Raw genomic sequence first — 20239 nt, 5'->3', positions numbered from 1 at the left:
CCTGGGGCACGCCTTTGAAACTAGAGCCAAGTTCCAAAGCCCGCCTCTGAGAGGAAATACTGAACCATGATTAGTCAGGCTTCAGCGACCCTGCCCATATAACTAGATGGAATTGCATTTTGCTTTAATGTTGAATAGGATTTTTGGAATCATTTGTTTTATCAATGTTTCACAATTACGAAATAAATGCTGACCTCTCCTGTTCAAGAACTCCACAATCCTTCAGGTTTTGCTGCTGAAATTTGGTAATGAATAATGTCATGAATCAAAATTGTTAATTAATAGTTAAATGTAGTTTATGAGACTGATTACAACAAATATCTATCTTTTCCCACTGGTGCTCCCGAGTCTGTCTGATGAAAATCAGGTTGTCGTGGGTTGGGTTGTTCCAGAATGGATGTTATAAAATGTTGGTCTGCTTTGGAGAACTGCAGAACTCCCACTGAACTGGTGACAGTGGAGCTGGGAAAGGAGGAAGCCATCGCTGTTATTTAATAGAATTTCCACGACTATTACTGATAGCCAAATTTTACTAAACTGAAATCCCCACACACTGTTCTGAAGTCAGAAGCTGTAAACATGACACTTCCACAGACAACTGTTCAGGAAACTTTCATCTTAGAACAAATTTGCACCGTTTAGTGATTTCATATGAAATTATTTGTTGAATGAAAAACAAACTTATTTAAAAAATTGGAGAAAAGGAAAACACTCAACCAATGTTGAAGACGAATGGAGTGAGAGGGAGACAATAATGTGTGTCATGTTCAATGAATCATTTCGTAAAGAATGACAGAAAATACACAACAGCAGATGAAAGGAAACCTACTGAGGCTCTGAGGAAGGAGATCCTCTGAAAGTAATGTATCTGTCATTGGAACAGTCACTCCCTGTGGCAAGGCTGGGTTCAGGTTCAGGTCCAGGTCCAAGTGCTGCTTCTGGTCCAGGACCAGGTGAGTCGGATGTTTCCTGCTTACTCATCCTACACACACACACACACGAAAAATGCATTGTATGTGTGTTTTGTACTGACTACAATTGTGTTTGAACTTCCCTGTTTTCTTTGTTCAGGGAAGCGAAGGCACCATTTCACTTCAGGTGTACCCCAGGGCTCCATCCTGGTGCTTCCCCTCTTCATCATCTATCTTCTCCCATTTTGTAATATGAAGACACCCAGCTCTACTTTTCCACTCTTTATTTTCTACAATTCTACAATTTCATTCAGCAGACGCTTTTGTCCAAAGCGACGTACAACACAAGCAAGAATATAGACATAAGAAAGAAAGAAACCATTAGTAAATGCTTCAATTGCTTCAAGTGCGATTGGTCAAGGGAGTTGCCATCAAGTTGCAGAAGAGGAGCCACTACCCCCTTTTTTTTTGTGTGTGTGTGTGTCAACTTAGTTAGTGGTACATAAGTGTTGGGTTTTAGAACACCTGACCTATTCTTCCCCGAACATGGGGTTCGGATTAAGACCCTCGGTGTTCTCTGAACAATTGAGTCTTCAATTGTCTCTTGAAAGTAGAAAGAGACTCGGCGGAACGCACCGAGTTAGGAAGTTCGTTCCACCATTTGGGAACAAATGGTTCATTTCAAATCAAGCCAAATTTTATTTCTAGAACCCTTTACTGAAACTAAAAGATAACCAATGAAGCCATAAAACAGAACAGAAAAACTTTTTTTTTTTTACTCTGTAAAATGTCCTTGAGTGTTGTGAAAGGCAATGCTCTCATGCACTTTAATATCAATTTTATTAGTATTTGAATGGCTTTCAGTTTGTGACCCGACACTCATCCTGCAAAACAAAGAAGTACACATGTGTCCTGTAGCTCTTTCACTACCTCTGACACACACACACACACACACACACACACACACACATCTGGAGGCTGTTCCTGATGTGTGTCTCCACGAGAACAACAGGTGTCCATAATGTAGGCTGGACAGACACACAGACACACAGCCAGCAGCCACACAGTCAGATCCAGTCCAACACAGCGTTGTGAAAGCTTTGTTGTAGCTGACAGAGATTCTCACCTGATCAACTCTCTTCACATCTTCTTCCAGACACTTTTGGAGAGAAGAAGCTGCTCTCCGTCCCTCCTCAGTCCTTCTGTCTGTCTCTGCTTGATGTGAGGACACTGTCTCACCCGGATAACCTGAGTGGAAAAATACCCGCCCTCAGAAGGTCACAGTCTGTTTGAGCCAAACCGGTTGAACCTGATTTTCACAGAACATGATATAGTGCAGCTTTTTTACCACTAGAAATGTCTTATTATTACAATATTATCACAAGAATGGCGCGTTGCTATTAATACTATTGGAAGTGCCCCAAAACACTGTGAAATCTATCAACAGAACTGTGAAGTTTTAACATGCCTGAGCAAATTTTTATAGAGGAAAAAATTAAACTTTTACCCTTGCCAAACTTTTTTTTCTGATTACACATTGAAAAACACCATGATAGCAATGACGCAGCCACAATGATGCCTCTACCTGCATTCAGCATCTCCTTGACTACAACTGTGCCAAGTTTCATGAGAATAACACAAAGTGTAGGGATTTTATATAGTGTTCAGTTTGGATAGTACCAGGCGAACCCTCCATTTGGCCACTTGGAGACCAACCTGTGCCAAACTACACTAAGTGAGTTTTTTTTTTTTATTCTTTTGAAAGGAATCTGACTTTAAAATACTTTTAATTTCCACTACAGGAGTCTGTACACTGTACATGCAGTACACCCTTTGGTTCTGACATTTAGCCACTATATTAATTCTGCATAGTTTTTGTGCAAAAACTTATAATTGTGCACAGTATAGAACACTTTTTGATAAATGACTGAGCCATAACATTTAGTTTCCAATTGAAATATATTCATAATAAGATAATCATTACAAAAGTAACCGATTATGTCACAGGGAAAACAAAAAAATCCCCTTTGCAATATGTGGACCATAATAATTGCAAAATGCACATCAAGAAATAAACAAAAACAATGTGAAATGTGCCGTAGAAAAGCACAATGAAGATAATTGTGCATGTTTCAGAATTAAAAAAATGCGAAAGGGGTGTGTAAACTTGTCTAAACACATTGTGACTCTCTCTGCATATTCAGGTGATCTTATCTCTGAACCAGACAAAAAATACACTCAGCCAAACAAAGTGTCTTTTCTGTATTGTGACAGCCTTTAAATCAAAATGCTGACATCAGAAAAGCTTTGAGACAAAGCAGAAGAGTCAGTCAGACAGATCTCCATGTTCCTCACCTCAGATCAGCTTCATGCTGCCGCTGGTCTCCGCTCAGTCCTGCTGTCTGTCTGAGTGTGTCTGATGTGAGGACGGCGTTTAAATCCACCTTCAGAGTGACGTCAGGAACCAGTCCAACCAGCCACACAGCAGCACACACACATGTGGGACACATGAAGAAGGCACGGCTCAATAACATCCAATCCCATCCTGACAGTGAACTCAGAAAAAGAGGGAGATTTTCTCGGGCAGCAGTTCCACTCACAACATCCCACTCTGATGGAAAAAGCCTTCGATTCACAGTGACGATGAAATGTGCTAAAATCCACCTTTTGAGATGATCTACGGTCTTCTTGAAGCCAAATAGAGTGTGTGTGTGTGTGTGTGTGTGTGTGTGTGTGTGTGTGTGTGTGTGTGTGTGTGTGTGTGTGTGTGTGTGTGTGTGCTGTCAGGTTACATTCCAGAACTGATTCCAATCAGGCTTCTTCCATGGGACGTTTCATTTGAACAATGGTTTGTTCTGAGGAAGAAGGACGCGGTTCAATAACAAGAAGGCCTCAAAGTTGAAGCGTCAGTGTGTTTTTTTAACAAGCACATTAGGTTAGTTAAGTCCACAATAACAACTCCATATACAGACATATCCTTCACGAACACTGATTCCATCAAGCTGGTTATCTGACACATGAAATGATGTGTTGTGAAAAAGTTTCTCTCTGGTCTTCAGCTCTAAACCAATCAGCTTTCCAGCTTCAACAGTATGATCCTTAAAGGTATAGTGGATGATGTTCTGACCCCCTGATCCCACAGCATGCGTCGACCCGCTGGCGTTCATGTCCGTTTCTGTGCACGCGCGTCAACGCCCACTGCACGCGTTCTCCTGCGCTCTGCTCCATCACAGAGCTCCAAAAACATTGTGAAGCACGTGCGCGAGATGTTCAAGATCCCGCGATATACTGTGAGTACTAAAGCCGGAACAACAACTCATTCATTCGTCGTTTCTTTGCCAAATAGTTTCTCAACTTCCATGATGAGTCTCTCTTCATCCATGGTGATAGTTTAGCTGCGCATCCGGAAGTAAACACAGACCCGACCCACTCCGTCTGTGCTGCGCGTTTAACTCCATTACCCTTTCACAATAAAATAAGCACACGAACGAACTGTATTAAGGGGACAAACATTACCACTACATGGAAAACAAACCACATGCTCTTTTGTTGACTCCACAAATGTATTCAAATATCGAAATATGCACATTTATAGTTTTTTGGATATTTATAATGAGCTTTATTTATGACAAAATGCATATATAAAACAATGTTACAAATAGATGTATAACTATATGACTAACCATATCTTGTAAGCTGGCACAATACAAGTACTAAAGATTATACAAAGATACTTCAGTGAACATCTCTGACAATGACCAAAAATGTAAATGTTTCAAATTATTTAATTTTGAAAACACGGAAGTTGTTTCAGTTCTCTTTCCTGTTTGGAGCTATCCGAGCAGCCGGGCTTGGCGCGCTTGCGTGCGGCCGCGGCCAAAAATAGGTGGGACGCGTATTTTTATCCCGGCGTCAGTGACTCACGCGAGTGAACGCTGGATGTGGAACTGCTCCCGACCAATACAATGGCAGCCTATTTGCTGCATCCAGCACGCCGCAGCGCAACGCAGTCGAACGCTCCAAAAACGCGCGCTGTGGGATCAGGGGGTTAGCCTATGAATTCCGGGATTCAACTATTGGTCCTCCAACATGTCAATCACGCTGGAGAAATGCTTGCGAAATGCCGTCAAGCGCGCTGGTTCCCGTTGTCTGCGCATGCGCATTCAGAGTGTTTATGTAGCCGGTGAGCTTCGGTTTGAGCTAGTACTTACCGATGGCGAGTCTGACATAATGAAACTGTAACTGGTTCGGAAAATAAGCTTTATGAGCGAGGCCAATTGCAGAAACTTAGCTTCTCATGAGTTCACGGGAAACTTAAGGGAAAGTTCATTTTAATCTAAACAGAAGGAAGGACACTGAGGAATATATTAATCCATTTATAATGTGGGAGAATCTCAGCAAGTTACACTTTAACATAGCATCGCGGATAGTAGAGAAATCATCCATTTGATGATGCAAGCACTAAAATTCGCAAGATGACTCCTTAAGGTCCACTCAACAGATCTGTCCGACCAGCCACCTGAAAGTCCAAGATGGCGGCCATTTTTCAAGATGGCCACCACATGGCACTTGCAATAACAATAGATAGATAGATAGATAGATAGATAGATAGATAGATAGATAGATAGATAGATAGATAGATAAATACTTTAATAATCCCCCGTAGGAGAAATTCAGGTGTCTGAGTAGTCACACATTTATACACATAAAAGACTCATACAGACAAACATATAAAAGGGACAGATTAAAAGTTACCAGCAATGGTAGTGAAATGCACATGTTCAAACAGAGTTGTTATGCAGTCTTATTGCAGAGGGAAGAAATGATTTTCTAAAACGCTCCGTCCTGCTGCTCATACAAAGGAACCTTTGACTGCACTGACTTTCTTGAGCGGATAGTGTCGCATGCAGTGGGTGTTTTGTGTTTCCAAGGATGCCCTGCATTACAGCCCTCATTCTCCTTTCGAGCATCACTCCCACTGAGTTCACCTTCCTCCCCAACACAGACACAAACCTCTTGATCAGCTTATTGATCCAGTTACTGTCCCTCTGGGTCATATTGCACCCCCAACAAACAACCCCAAAGAACAACGCACCAGCCACCACAGACTGATAAAAGATGTAAAGCATCTCACTGCACAGGTCAAAAGATCTCAGCCTACGCAGGAAGTCAAGTGGAGTCTGTCCTTTCTTGTACACGGCGTCTGCCTGTACGGACCAGTCCAGTTTATCATCCAAATGGACTCCCAGGTACCTGTAACTGCGCACCACCTCAATCTCCTCAGCATTAATGATGACAAGTCAATGGGAGGGCTTCCTGCGAAAGTCTTTGATCATCTCCTCGGTCTTGGAGGTGTTGAGGATCAGACCATTGCTCCTGCTCCATTCAGGAGCGCCCCGCCAATGCGGAAATGAACTAACCCTGCCCGCCAGTCACGGTCCAGGCGAACAAAACAAGCCCCCCTCGTCACCCGCCGCCACTGGATGACAGATTTCTCAGAAAGCCTTCCAAGATCAGCAAGATGGCGGCGTCCGCAATGAGAGAAGTTCATAAATGTCAGTATTTTGTAAATTAATAAAGTTTTAAACTGTAAGAAAAACATTTTTCTTCAGGAAACAATTGTCACATCTGCCTACGTCATCAGCAGCGGCGACTACTGATGACGTACGCGATTGTCGGAGGGGTGTCCCAATTCAGAGGGGTTTACTTTCTGCCCTACCCCTTAGCACTCCGTTTCATAGGGGTAGGGCCAAGGGGGAGGGCTAGAAAGAGAAACGGGATTGGGCCTAAGTCACTCTGGAGTTTATGTAAATCTACGGACCAGGATCAGTACCTGGACCTGGAACAGTGATTCTACCATTGAGACAAGCCTGTGTGTTTCCAGAAAGTTCCATCTTTAGTCATTTTAGAAAGGTTGTGTTTTCAGTGGCTTTGAGAACTGCTGTTGTGGAAATTAACCCCCAAAATCATCACTGTGGAAAAAGACACTGAGTGTGCTGGAAGAGATGAGAAGCCTCATGTAGGGTGGGGGTCAAAGGTCATCGTGTTTGTCCTGCACCTGTGTGTGTGTGTGTGTGTGTGTGTGTGTGTGTGTGTGTGTGTGTGCGTGCAGTGCTTGCTGTCAGGCTTCATTCCAGAAGTGATGCCAATCAGCCTCTTCCATCACGCAGGGTGTGTGATTAGACAGATAGCTGTCTTGTGATGGGCGCAGCACACAGCTGAACAACCCAGTCAGCAGCCACAGCTGGGGCTCCTCACTGGGGCTTTACTTTAGTCTGGACGGGCCAGAGTGAGAAAAGTAAAATTAGTCAAAATCTGACTTACTGAAAAAAATAATATATGCATTGCTTTATTGGGAAGGGGAGTGGCCAGATGATTACCACTGAAATGTATTTGTTTAAAACGTCATTTGAGACACACACACACAAAAACGTGAAACGTGTGCACAACGTGTTGCTGGAAATGACACAATAGATTAATTTACGGGACTCACATCACAAATTTTTGTGAGGCTCGTTTAAGTAAAGAGTTTCTACATTTTTAATTTTATCAGGGATATTTCATGGAAAAATGCTTTCTTCTGAAAGCCACTTTAGATCTGAATCAGTACGTCCACTGTGTTCAATAAAACCTAATATGGCAGAAATCTGTTCAGAGTGGAAACTCTGCCTCCATCTCCTCCATCTCCTCTACCAGCATTTAACTCATATATTTCCTCATTTATCAGAAAGATTTAGCTGCTTTTTTACAGTCAAGTAAAGGAGCAAGCAAAGTCCTTCATGTCTGCATTCATGTGCAAAACAATTCACCATCCTGTAACGGTTATAGGTTCTATTTTTCTGAGAAATATTTGAAAAAATGAATCGTTTAAATTAGTGGAGAGAACAGAATGAGATCAAAAAATGTGAAAGACAAGATGAAAAACAAAGTTTTGGTTCAGGGTTACACTTCACACAATCAGCAAAGCTGTGGCTGGTTTTGTTTTCTTCCATCCACACAATAAAAGCTCTTCTCTGTGATTTTCAAGTTGAAATTCAGTTTCTTTTTAAACTTCTTTACAAATGCACTGTTTCTTTACAAATGACTGTTTTGTTCATTTAAATGTATTTTTTCCTCTTTTCAGCTTTTATGCATGCTAAAATGATTTTTTTTAAGAAATAAAGGAGTGAATAAATAAAATTATTCTTAATACATTGAAATATAAGGGTGAAATCTTTGAGAAATTCCATTCCACTGAGAGGCATCGGATTTCCAGAAGTGTAAAGTTGCCCCTTTTCCCAGTTGTCCCTGAAGGCACCATGAACACACCTGAAGTGAATGAAGCTGAGTGAGAACACCTGGACAGCTGCAGGGGGAAGAAGAAGTAGTTCCATCAGACAGCGGCAGGAGAGCAGCTGGTAAATGATGCTGAGCAGAAACAGAAGCAGGAGGATCTGGATCCTGAACCTGGATCCAACCAGGAGAACTGGTCCTCTGACACCAGCTCTGGGAACTATGGGGGACGAGTTTGTTTGGATCAGTCCAGCAACACAAACAGATATGAGGGTGAACAGGTGAAAGGCTGAACTGTCTGACATTCATCACATGTGGTTAGAATTTCAAAGTAAAGTGGAGGTTTAGTCTGAAACAAGAGTTTCCTCCACCCGCAGGTCAACTGGTGGAGAAAGAGACTGAAAATAGAACCAAGAGACAAAGTTCCTGCAGGACTGTTCCATTACTGTTCCATTAGTGTCAACGGAGTGGAGAACATTTGTCCTTTCATTTGAAAATGTGGAGAATCATTCAGATTGTGATGTGTGTTAAAGGGTGGAAGGGATCAGGAGGAAGCAGCTAGAGGAACTCAGAGCTATATTGTTCAGGCCAAATGTTGGGACTTATTTGTCCATGCTATTTTATTCATGTTCATGTCCATGTTATTTGTTCATGCATCCAGCCTTGAGGTGCAGGTCTAAATATATACAACACTTTGACACACACACGCGTGAAGACACTCAAAAGTACATTTACACCTGTAAACACATGAAACATGGTGCTGCCCAAGGTGCTGAATTGAGATCTGGACACAGATACTGCATACTTTTTGTACCTTTATATCCCCAAAAATAGAAACATGAACGAATATACACACAAACACACACACAGAAACATAAAAACACAGACTTACACACACATAAAGACACTAAAACTTACATTTATACATGTAAACACAGGAAACATGGTGCTGTCCAAGGTGCTAAATTAAAAATCCGAATACAATACGCAATACTTATTGTGCATTTGCTGTATACACACACACACACACACACACACACACACACACACACACACACACACACACACACACACACACACACACACACGAAGACACTCAAAAGTACATTTATACCCAGAAACACATGAAGCATGATGCTGTCCAAGGTGCTGAATTAAGATCTGAATGCAGATACTCCATACTTTGTGTGCATTTTGCTCAAAATCATTTTTTGCTGTCACTTATAATAGAGTTGAACGGGGGAAAATCTCATACTTTTCCCAAACTGAGGCCTGTCACAACTAAAAGTCTGACTTCTCTAAAAACCTTACAGCCTGAAAGATAACTCTGTTTCCTATCAAAACTGCTATGGTGCACAAGCAGAGACTCACACACAGAAAACAACTGGACAGGGAAGTTAGTTTTGAAAGTTTGCCCAAAATTAATGAATCAGGGACCAGTTGTTTCCCAAACAGATACCGCTTTTTTTTTTTTTTTTTTCTGCCCTCGCCCACTCTAGCTGCAGGTCCCCGGCATAACCATATTTGGGCGTAGAGTGCAATCATTCAGCTGAGAGCAGCAGTCAACCAAACACTGAGTCATTTCTTTCATTCAGTGACTTTTAAAATCGTTGAAATCCAATTTTACCAGTCAGTAATTCATGTCATTGGAAATAAAAGGCAAAAAAAGAAAACTACAAATTATAAAGGCATTGCCCACAAAGAAAAATTCTGGTACCTGAAAGTCTCAAATTGATATTTCAGTGTTAGCTAGAATAGGGGAGAGCTGGCTGCCCAAGAGCCTCAAACCCATTCAAAATAAATATTTTTGTGAAGTGACATTTAAAACAAACAAAAAAAAAAGAAAATTAGGGGTTGATCAGTGTGAATGACAGCGTGCCCTATCATTCCAAAATAAAATCCCCCAAAATCCTTCAAAATAAGTCATTTTTTTTTGTTAAAAATGACATTCATACATTTTCTACCGCTCATCCGGGACCAGGTCACAGGAGCAGCAGTCTCAGCAGGGATGCCCAGACTTCCTGTCCCCAGACCCCTCCTCCAGCTCTTCCGGGAGGATCCCAAGGCGTTCACAGGCCAGCCGAGAGACATAGTCTCTCCAGCGTGTCCTGGGTCTTCCCCAGGGTCTCCTCCCGGTCGGACATGCCCAAAACACCTCCTCAGGGAGGCGTCCAGAAGGCATCCTAACCAGATGCCCGAGCCACCTCAGCTGGCCCCTCCTGATGTGGAGGAGTAGCGGCTCTACTCTGAGCTCCTCCCTGGTGACTGAGCTCCTCCCCCTGTCTTTAACACTAGGAATACCAGGATTTTCTGGCCTCCCTGGGAAACCCAGAGAGGCCAAAGTGGTCCAGTGCTTTTGAATACACAAGTCGTTCTCTTACAGCCAGCCACCTTTCATTTGTAAATGCAGCCGATACCTTCCAGCTAGTTGGTTCATGCATACCTCTTAGGGGGAGGAGGAGGCTTGAAAACAGCCAGGAACTACTTTGAGATTTCCTCCTGAGTTTGGCAGGGAAGATTCTTTCCAAACACTATTAACTTTTTTAACCATCACAAATTGTGATGTAACTCCCAGGTATTGACTGGGACCCAGTTGAGACTGACAGGTTTCCCACAATCTCCAATGTTTGGAGTTTCTTTGTTGCAAACTGCATTTGGTCCTACAATCCAGGCAGGCACATCACCACAGACAAACAGCTGTTCCCAACAAAGTGTCACTGCTGTTTCTTGCAATACACTGCAACAAAACCAGACCAGGTTGGGATAAAGTTCTGGGTGGCATGTGACCTGCAACATGACCCCCTGTGTTGGGAAAGACCCCAGCCATGCCAAGGGAGTGAGAGTGGGAGAAGATGTGGTGATAAAGCTGATGGAGCCGTTTCTGGACAAAAGCAGAACGGTAACAACAGATACATTTCTTCATGTCTCTGGCACTCGCCAAACAACTCCTCTGACGGAAGACCACCATCCTTGGCACAATGAATAAGATTCGTGGGGAGCTGCCCTGATCAGTCAAGCAGACTGAATTCTGTGCATCATCAATAAATCACAGGAAGAAATTACAAACATAAACTGCGTCAACCTCTTACTTCAGTTTTACATTGGATGCTGATTCAGTGTTATATTTTCTATAAGCACATTCAGCGCCTTGCAAAAGTATATTTCCCCCTTGAATTTTTTGACCTTTTGTTAAATTTCATACTGCAAACATAAATACATACAATTGGCAAATCGGCCAGGAAGACTCTTTCCAAAAAGACTGATTTTTTTGTAATCCCAAGTTTTCTTTTTTTTTTTCCTACCTATGAAACTCTTCCCCCTTTTCCCCTGATTTTCAGTGCACAGCTCAGCGGCCGATCGCTGGCCTGCTTTTCTTTTGTAAATGCAGCCGATACCTGCCAGGTTGGTGGCTCATGCATACCTATTGGGGGGGGGGAGAGCCAGGGAGGAAGATTCTTTCTCCAAACAATGGATTTGTTTTGTGTGGTGGGGGTTTGGGGGCCAGAGTGTGAAGGGGAGCAAGGTACTTCAGTGCAGGGTAGCCTTGTGAAAAGGCCACCTCAAACCTCCCCTCAACAGAAGGACTGATTTTGTGGCATAGAGAAGAGTGTAGTTTTGCGTCTGTTTCTCTGACAGACCATCGGGACCATTGCAGACCAGCTACATCTGTTCTAAGACTGGATTGCACTCAGACTCTGTTTAGTCATTTGCTCAACATTTGATCATTTAGGAAACAATCAGACAACTTCTGAAGCCACTATGAGAAAAGAGGGTGAATAATATTGCACAACCCACTTTTCAGGTTTTTATTTCTAAAAACAAGTTTATATGTTGTACAAATTTCGTTTCACTGCACAATTGTGTCCCATTTGATGTTGGTTCCTCACAAAATATGCCAATTTTATAACTTAATGTTCAAAGTATGAAATTTAAGAAAAAGGGCAAAGAATTCAAAAGAGGTGAAGACTTTTTCAAGGCACTGTACATACTATGTTATGACAAATATTGTTTTCATACACAGCACCCACAGATGCACTGTAAAATATATCTTATTTTTTTAACTATGAAATACACACACACTAATAAAATGTGCAAACTCCCCAATTCTCGTGCAAAATGATACCTTACATCCACAACAAAACTTTCTCTTCTGAAAATGGTAATTTGTGTCAAACTGATATAAACTATCACATGAAGAGAGTTTTAGAAGCATCAGCTGAACATTGGCGTGTGTGCTACACTTCTCCCTCTGTTTGGGCCACATTCCTGCATGATGCATTGTGTATCGGCTGCATTTACAAATGAAAGGTGGCCGGCTGGAGGACGACGACTTGTGTATTCAAAAGCACTGAGCCACTGTGGCCCCTCTCTGGGTTCTGGGATGGGTTGGGCCAAACTGGCCCCTGCTTGGTAAACCTAGTGTTAAGGGAGTCCAGCCACCCTACGGAGGAAGCTCATTTCAGCCGCTTGTATCCGGGATCTTGTCCTTTCGGTCATGACCCAAAGCTCATGACCATAGGTGAGGGTCAATCGAGAGCTTCGCTTTCGGCTCAGCTACTTCTTCACCACAACGGACCGATACAACGACCGAATCACTGCAGCCACTGCACCGATCCGCCTGTCAATCTCACTCGCCATCCGTCCCCCACTGTGAACAAGACCCCAAGAGACTTAAACTCCTCCACTTGTTCCAGAGTCTCTCCACCAACCTGGAGAGGGCAGGCCACCTTCTTCCGGTCGAGGACCATGGCCTCGGTTTTGGAGGTGCTGATCCTCATCCCTGTCGCTTCACACTTGGCTGCGAACTGCCCCAGTGCATCTTACCCCCATTCAACAGAAACAACATTCAACAGCCTATCATAGTTAGGCAAAATAGTAAATCAAATAAAATGGTAAAAATTACAGCATGGACTGTTGGCACTGATCCACTCTTGATCTTTAGATTCTAAGGAAGTCCTGCTTTGTACTGGCCCTCGTTGAGGAAACAATCCACAGTGCAATGGTTAGCGATGTTAACTCAGCACACAGACAACATTTTATGAGTTGTTTTGAGTACATTTCAGACTGCTGTCACACCTGTGAAGACATCATTTAAGGAAATCCCCCCCAATTAAAAAAAAAAAACAAAACTGCTGTGCTTGGCTAATAGCAGAAAGTAGTCTCTCTCTCTCTCTCTCTCTCTCTCTCTCTCTCTCTCTCTCTCTCTCTCTCTCTGCAAACGTATCTGAACACGTTGTAACACTCCCTGCATAATCAGGTGTTCTTGTCTTTGAGCCACTCCCTTCTTCTTCACACAAACAGAAGGAGGATGAGGAGCAGGATGAGGAAGATGAGGCGTGGGACAGCACAGTCATGTCTTTTACAGAGAAACGCTCAATGGTTTTTCATGATCAAGTATAAGTGACTCTTAAAGAGACCTTTCCTTTCCAAAGGACGAATCCTTCAGAACCAGGCTCAGAGGAAACTTTCTGCTATTCAGGTTCGTTGGGAGATTTGTCCTGGATGGTCAAGGTGGTCCAGAGAATGGTGGGAGCTGAGCTCCTGGACCTGGACTCTGTATAAGACCAAGTGCCTGCAGAGAACATCACAAACCATCTGCATGGACATCAGCCTGTCAGGACACTCCATTTGTCCCACTGCCATCTTGAAGGAGCTTCCACACCATCAAAACTTGGACTAACAGGCTGAGGAAGGAGCTTTTTCCCCAGAGCTGTAGCCTCCACGACACCACTTTTTCCCTTGTCCTGTTCGGCCGTTGGGGCGTGCAATATTGTATAATTGTAGCCTTTTGCTATCTGAACAGATTTTAATGTTAGCAGCAGGAGGACAATGAATCTCCTCCTGCTGCTGCCTTTATTTAAAGCCAGCATCCAGCATGGCTGAGGACAGGACCGGGACGGAAACGCTCACAGAGCAAGAGACAGAAAGAGAGAAAGAAAGATAAACACAACCTATGTACAAATGCAAAACAGTGTTGTCGACACACCACACGCAACCAAGAACAATCCCAAACCCCAATCTAGACAACACCAAAACAGAGCCGACAACCAACACAAAAACTGACAGAACCATACATATACGTATATATGTATATATATATATATATATATATGTATATATATATATATATATATATATATATATATATATATCAAGAGAGGGCTCCTACAGATCACCATTATTCTAACCACCACAAGAAGACAAGGTAACCGAGTATGTGAAGAGTGATTAAAGATCAGCGTGATCATGAAAATATGATGGTGATAGTGATGGTAATGGTGATAGTGATCATGCATATATGACCTCTGACCCCTGAGGAGTCCAGAAGCAGGCCAGAGAGGCCCTCAGAGCCCAGACAGCCGGCGGTCATCACAGAGCCCGGATCCAAGCCGCTCCCAGCAGGCAGACGCCCACGCTCCGGTTAAGACATGGGGCAGAGGAAAGCCCCGGCCGGGGAACCCGGCCGTCCCGGGGCCCGGGCCCCGCGGAGCCCCGACCGGCAGGAGCCGGTCCACCCCGGGCACCAGCCCAAGGCCCAAGAGCTGACCCCCCACACAGGCAGAGGGCCATGACCCACCCGGGAGAACCGGCCCACACCCCGAGATCCAGGGCATCACACCCCCCACCCCACCCCGCCCCTCTGTCCACCCCCCGACCCACCCCTCCCACCCTGTCCTCTCCCACCTCACCCCCCCCGACCCCAACCCAACACTCACACCCACCCACTCACTCACACTCACACACACACACACACACACACACACATACACACAGTCATCCCTAACATAAACACACTCACATTCCCACGTCATCCAACCGTCATGTCCTGTGGGAGACCCCCACGGAAGGCAAGGGAACACCGAACCCCCCCCCCCCCCCCCCCCACCCCCACCCCCCCGCCACCCCCAACCCCCCAAACCCCACCGCTGCAGACAGGTTTGCACCCCCCAGAGCCAGCAGCCCCGCAAACCACAGCCAGTTCAAACCTCAGGCCCGTGGGGAAAACAACAGCCCCCATCCCCCGCCATCCACCAGAAGGAACCCGGAAACGGGGGCGCAGAAGACCCCATTGTCCTCCCTCCCCCTTGCCTCGTGAGTGTTGATGGAGTATATGTTGTTTGTGATTAAAATTGAGGGTCAGTAACCACACCGTGCCGCGAGTGAGGCCAAACGAGCAGTCCCATCTACCTGAACAGCCCCACCCCCGACACGGCGTGCCAAGACCCCCCGACGTGTGTGTTTGTATGTATTTGGTTGTGTTAGATGACTAAGTGCAATTAAGACTGAGAGGCGAGCCACTGAAGGGTGCAGTGACTGGGGCCACTGAGATGGCCCCCTCCACCACACCCAACTTGATAAGCCCGCCTCCCAAAGCCCTACGTGTGTGTGCATGAGAGCGGGGGGAGAGTGGGGTCCGGGGATGCCGCAGCACCCCCGTCACCCAGGAGCCCCCGAAAGAAGGACAGGGCCAGGAGCCCCCCCCCCAGGTCCAGGGCAGACAGAGACCATAGGAGTGGAGGCGAGGACAGACAGGGGGCAGCAGAAGGAACCAGACCCAGGGCCCACCGCCCTTAGACCCACCGGCCCCCCCCCCCCCCCCCCACAGACACAGGGCACCACACTCTCTCCTCACATACATACCTCCAATCACCCACACATATACACCCACACACACAGACATGCATACATACTTTCAGATACACACCCACACACACATACATACATGCTCACAGATACATGCCCACACATACATACACACTTACACATACACAGTCACACACATATACATACATATCCAGATACACACCAACACACTCACATACACATACATACCCACTCATACATACATACATACTCAGACATATACACCCACACACATATACACATGCACGTACACACACACCCACCTTCCCCAACCCCCTAACCCCCACAGCCCACCACTCCCACCCCCTATCTACCCCCCACCAATCCACTCAACCCCCCTGTCCCCCACCACCACAACCACCCACCCCGATGCCCTGGATTCCGGGTCAGCACCAGACCCCAGGGAATGCACCGATCCAGGCCGCAGCAGCACGCCCGAGCCGACCGGCCCCCTCAGCCAGGCCGATCCCCCCACCCCAATGGAAGGGGACAGCCCCCAGGCACCAGGGCCCAGGGCCCCCAGCCACACCCGCCCCAGGACACCCTGGCCACCCGGACATGAACCGGCACCGGTTCTCAGTGAGTTGATTTTATAAAGTGCGATGAAGATTTAACTGAAGTAATACAGTGAAAAAACCATCATTGATCCTTCTTTTTTGCTAACATTGTTTGCTGCTCTCTCTTTATCTCTCTCTCTCTCTGTGTGGGTGTGGGTGTGGTATGTGGTGTGTGTGCCAGGCCTTCTTCATGTCTCCACGTGTGTGTGTTTGTGCTGCTGTGTGGCTGGTTGGACTGGTTCCTGACGTCACTCTGAAGGTGGATTCAAACGGCGTCCTCACATCAGACACACTCAGACAGACAGCAGGACTGAGCGGAGACCAGCGGCAACATGAAGCTGATCTGAGGTGAGGAACATGGAGATCTGTCTGACTCTTCTTTGTTTCAAAACTTTTCTAATGTCAGTATTTTGATTTAAAGACTGTCGCAATACAGAAAAGAGACTTTTCATTTACTGTGTTTTTTGTCCGAGAGGTGAAGTCTGATTTGATTGAATCCGAGAGAAATGAAGCTGTGTGTGAACTGCAGGAACAGAGAATCAACCAATCAGGCCTCTCATTATGAAGCACAAATTATCAATCGTTGGAGTTTTCACCCACGAACAGGGAACGTCAGCTGAGATTATACCGTCGTGAGACAGGTTAGTTTTACCCTACTGATGATGTGTAGTTTTGGTATTACACACCAGATTCAAATGATCTGGATTTCATCAAGCTCTGCAGAATGTGTTGGAAGAGGAAACATCTAACACATGTTGGACAGGGAACCTGACGACCAGACTGAGGAGACTCTGCTGTAGACGGTCGCGGCTGGTGGTAAATTATAAACCAGATCATGATGGACGACTTCAAAATCACCCAAAATGCATCAATCAAACAGCACTGGTTGGTTTAATTTCATGTCATTAATTTATATTGTCATCAGTGACTGGTGGGTCTACACCTTCTCAGGGCAACTTTCTCCCACACGTGAAGGTGACTGTTTTAAATCTGGGTTTTAAAATGGACAGTGGCTTTAAACTAGATTCACAGATAAGCGCAATGGTTCAGTTCAGCTTCTTCCATCTAAAGAAGTTGGCCAAAGTGAAATCTTTGATCACATGAGTACTTTGAGACAGTCATCCATGCCTTTATTACATCTGGGCTGGATTACTGTAATGCACTTTATGATGGAGTCATCCAGTCATCCCTTGCAAGTCTCCAGTTGGTCCCAAATGCTGCAGTGCGGCTGATAACTGGAAAAATAAATGTTTCAGTTCTTTTTCAAACACCAGAAAAAGTGAGAAAGTTGCAGCAGGAAAGTTTTTTTTGTGTGTGTGTGTGAACTGCAAGTATGCTCATTTTAAACTAAACCTGAGGCCGTATACTTGAAGTTTACTCTACACTACATTCTATATTCTAAATCATTGTGTAGTGAAGTATTCTGGGATTATTCTGAGAAGTACCATTAAAAGTCAAAGTTGAAGTACAGTAATACAGCTTCCAATTATACTTTAACAATCAAACTTATACTTTTACTTTAGTGTACTTTTTACTTCTTTTTAATAACCAAGTCATCAATTGAACAAAAGTATACAGTATACTGAAAACATTAAAACAAGTGAATAGTAAAATAGGAAAATAATAGCATCAAGTAGGCCACCATGACAGTGGAGCTTGCATTGCATCTTGGGATTTTGGGATGGGATTTCCAAGATTCAAACTTTTTTTTTTGGTTACTTTGATTTTATATTCTTTCTACTGTTGTTAGTAGTTGTGTGTGTGTGTGTGTGTGTGTGTGTGTGTGTGTTCTCGTATTTCTATCCTTGTTGGGGCCAAATGTCCCCACAAGGATAGCAAAACGTGGAACGACGTGCCTTGTGGGGACCTTTTTCCGGTCCTAAGTAGGAGAAACAGTGTTTTCTTGACCATGTTGTTGTTACTGAAAAAAGTAAAAGTGCAAAAACATTTCTTTAGGGTTAGGCTTTGTTGTGGTGTGGGTTAGGGTTAGGGTAAGGGTCAGGGTTAGGGGCTAGACATGAATGGGAGTCAATGGACGGTCCCCACAAGGATAGAAATACGAGACTGTGTGTGTGTGTGTGTGTGTGTGTGTGTGTGTGTGTGTGTGTTCTTGTAGCTTAGTGAGTCTAAATTATTGAATTTTCATGTCAGACCAGAAGTGGTGCATGTTCGAATGACAAAAAAAAAAAAGAAAAAAAAAACTATTCAGGCACGAACAATTTGAATTCAGTTATCTGCAAATTTCCTGTAATAACTGTGGTTTTCCAATGTTTTCATTCATCTACACTGTTAAGCATGAGGAAAGAATAAAATAAAAAATAATAATCTCTGAGTCATGAAAGGGAACAGCAGAGCTGACATATGATAAAACTTTGCCTAATCAAAGCTGAAAATACTTTCAGTCTGGTGTAAACTGTCCAATCTAGGGGGTGGTGTGTGTGTGATGATTTAAGATTGGTGATTTTAGAAAAGAAAAAGAAGTAGCTTGTATTTGACATAGACTGTCACTAATAACTTATTTATTTCAAACTTTTGAAATGTTGTTCATGCTGTCATTTTGAACAGTTTTCATGTTGTAAACAAAGAGAAACATTCCAATGTTCGCGTTGAAATGAGTATGCAGGACTTTACTGTTGAAATAAACTGTCAGATACTTTGTGCTATTTACCTGAAAATGAGTCTGACTTTATCTTTATCATGAATCCAGGCTCTTCCTTATACAAGCTGCCATGTCACGTGTTCTGATTCTACATTTGTGTTTCTGAGGTTGAGACTGGTTTGCTTCAGAAGGTGTGTCAGAGTTAAACCATATTAATTATTAACAGGAATTCATGATTATAATGAATTTCTATCTTTATCGATACCTGGTTCCAATGTGGGACCAACAAAGGACATTCAAGTCTAAACGGTTTCCAGTCAGGTCGGCACCACTCCAAGTCAGCCCCGGCCAACTCGGCACCGCCCCGGGATACAGTCAACTCAGCATCAAGTCAAGTCGGCATCAAGCCAAGACCAAACTTCAGGGGTGGAGAACATTACAATAAAATTATAATGCAGGCGACTGGTTTGGTCAGGCGGCGTTCACGGATCACATGCCGGTCACATGATCTGGTCACATGACCAGACAGCCGCTGGCGCTGTGCTCTCGTCGCTAAGCTACTCGGTTCAAACAGGACGTCAACCATGAAGCTCCAGGTCCATTCTCCACCTCTAACCTGTCAGACACCATAATCACACAGTTTGTCCTCCAGTCCCCTGCCTGCTACGTGAGGAGAAGTGGCGCTACCGGCACGAAAAAAACTGCAAATCTTCGCGGCGCAGCCGGCATCGCTGCACTACGATTCCCAGAATGCCTTGGGACTGGTCACATGACCAGACAGCCGCTAAGCGCTGCGCGCTCGTAGCTAAGCTACTCGGTTCAGACGTCAAATATGAAGCTCCCAGGTACATTATCCACCATCGTGATTAAAAAAAAAAAAAAAGAGGCTTTTGGCCGAGTTGGTAAGCAGCTTACAGTCAAGTCGGCACCGACCAACTCGGCCACTCGAGAGCCCCCCCCCCCACCGCGCGAGGCCGACTTGGCGAGATGCCGACTTGACTTGATGCCGAGTTGATTGTATCCCGGGGCGGTGCCGAGTTGGCCGGGGCCGACTTGGAGTGGTGCCGACCTGACTGTATCCCAGTCTAAACCCCCACGGCCCCTCCCCCATCCATACTAGAGTTCTTTGTTAGCCACCAAGAAAACTGCTTCAACACAACTGTCGGAGCCAAAACATGGCACATGAGGCTTACAATGGACAGTTATTGGTTTATCTTATTAAGGGTGTGTTTCTTACATTGAATCTATATTTAGAT

At 44.5% G+C, this 20239-nt stretch overlaps 2 protein-coding genes across 2 annotated transcripts in view; both read right to left on the bottom strand.

The window, feature by feature from the left end:
• The window catches only part of LOC115382176 (NACHT, LRR and PYD domains-containing protein 3-like), a 1518151-nt gene extending 1514460 nt beyond the window's left edge, over window positions 1–3691 (bottom strand). The window contains exons 1-2 of the mRNA XM_030083864.1: window positions 3512–3691; window positions 3267–3355 (exon numbers count right to left, since the gene is read on the bottom strand). The gene's annotated coding sequence lies outside the window, so the exon portion shown is untranslated. The remainder of the gene's footprint in view (window positions 1–3266; window positions 3356–3511) is intronic.
• Window positions 1–20239, bottom strand: part of LOC115382178 (NACHT, LRR and PYD domains-containing protein 3-like) — a 140903-nt gene that overhangs the window by 20601 nt on the left and 100063 nt on the right. The window lies entirely within an intron of this gene.

Source organism: Salarias fasciatus, chromosome 23, assembly GCF_902148845.1.
Source record: "Salarias fasciatus chromosome 23, fSalaFa1.1, whole genome shotgun sequence".
In the NCBI taxonomy this organism is placed as follows: domain Eukaryota; kingdom Metazoa; phylum Chordata; class Actinopteri; order Blenniiformes; family Blenniidae; genus Salarias; species Salarias fasciatus.
Note: the sequence above shows the minus strand (reverse complement) of the source record. Positions and strands in the feature narration are given on the sequence as shown.